This window comes from Octopus bimaculoides, chromosome 9 (assembly GCF_001194135.2).
Source record: "Octopus bimaculoides isolate UCB-OBI-ISO-001 chromosome 9, ASM119413v2, whole genome shotgun sequence".
Lineage (NCBI taxonomy): Eukaryota > Metazoa > Mollusca > Cephalopoda > Octopoda > Octopodidae > Octopus > Octopus bimaculoides.
In genome coordinates this window covers 84326014-84328022 of record NC_068989.1, presented here as the reverse complement: position 1 = coordinate 84328022, position 2009 = coordinate 84326014, and the positions used below count along the sequence as shown (strand labels likewise).

The window sequence follows — 2009 nt, the reverse complement described above, 5'->3', positions numbered from 1 at the left end:
AAAAAAAAAACTTCAAATGGCATGTTGTCCTTTTTCTTGCCTTATCCCTTCTTTCCACTTGTAAAACTGATTCCTCTTTTCATAATTAAAAACAAAAAAACAAAACAAACTAGCACTCCGTCCGTTTGGACGGCAAGGGTCCGAGTTGACCCGATAAACGAAACAGCCTGCACGTGAAGTTAATGTGCAAATGGCCGAGTACTCCACAGACACACTTACCCTTCAACCCTTCACGTAGTTCTCAGAGAGATTCGGCGTGACACAGAATGTGACAAGGTTGGCCCCTTTTTTTTTTAAATAAAGGTACAACTCATTTTTGCCAGCTGAGTAGAGTGGAGCAACGAGCAACGTGAAGTAAAATGATTAACTCAAGAACTGAATGCGCTGCCGGGAATCGAACTCACGGCCTTACAATCTTGAGCTGTATACCGTGACCACTAAATCACATGCTTTCACACACACACACACACACGCACACGAATACGCACACACGCACATGCACGCAAATGCGCGCACACACACATACGCATACATGCACACGTACATACACACATACACATACATGCATATATATACACACACATACACACATACGCACACATACTCACACATACACATACACATATATAGACACACAAACACACACTCATACTCATACACACGCACACACAGACACATGCACACACACACACACACATACATACACACACAGACATACACACAGACATGCACACAGACACACACACACACACGCACACACATAGACACACGCAGACACAAACACAGGCACAGACAGACACACACATACATTCATGCACATACACACGCACACACAGACACAAACACACACACGCGTGCACACCCACAGACACACGCACACGCACTAATACTCATATACACGCACACACAGACACAGACACACACACACAGACACACTAATACTCATATACAGGCACACACAGACACAGACACAGACACACACAGACACACACACACAGACACACAGACACAGACACACACACACACACACACACACACACACACACACACACACAGAGGGGTCAAGTATCTCAGTTGATCCTGTCCTAGCACCCACAGATTAAACTTGCCGCCTCGATCATTCTCTCTCTCTCTCTCTCCGTGGCCGCTTAACCTACAAGAAAGTGGCTCAGTGGTTAAGGAATTCGTCTCACGATCGTAACAACGTGAGTTCGATTCCCGGCGACGCGTTGTCTCCTTGAGCAAGACACTTCATGTCACGTTACTCCAGTCCACTCAGCTGATAAAAATGAGTCGTACCAGTATTCCAAAAAGGGCCCGCCCTGTGCCATTCTGTGCCATTCTGTGCCATTCTGTGTCGCTCTGAGAACTACGTTAAGGACACGCGTGTCTGTGGAGTACCCGGCCACTTTCATGTTGATCTCATGAGCTGGCTGTTTCGCTGATAGGATCAACTGGAACCCTCGTTGTTGTCGTCGTAAGCGACGGAGTGCCAGTAAAGGAACAACAATCACAACCTCCGGAAAATGTCACTCTGCTTTCTTACGCGAAGGGACGGATACAATGGAAAATAAATCGTCCTGGATCCCCTCTTCAGAAAAAACAACCCTGCCCTCAAAAAACAAAAAAACAAAAAAACAAAAACAAAAGACAAAACCATAAATGAATAAAAAAAACAGCATTTTCAAAGTTAGGATAACTTTGATCACAAGATCGTTGGCACTCCGTCGCTTACGACGTCGAGAGTTCCAGTTGATCCGATCAACGGAACAGCCAGCTCGTGAAATTAACGTGCAAGTGGCTGAGCACTCCACAGACACGTGTACCCTTAACGTAGTTCTCGGAGAGAATTAGCCTGACGCAGTGTGACAAGGCTGACCCTTTGAATTACAGGCACAACAGAAACAGGAAGCAAGAGTGAGAGAAAGTTGTGGTGAAAGAGTACAGCAGGGTTCGCCCCCCCCCTGCCGTAGCCTCGTGGAGCTTTAGGTGTTTTCGCTCAATAAACA

General features: G+C 46.1%; 1 protein-coding gene across 1 annotated transcript in view; it reads right to left on the bottom strand.

Moving 5' to 3' along the window:
• The window catches only part of LOC106879501 (enkurin-like), a 10119-nt gene that overhangs the window by 677 nt on the left and 7433 nt on the right, over positions 1–2009 (bottom strand).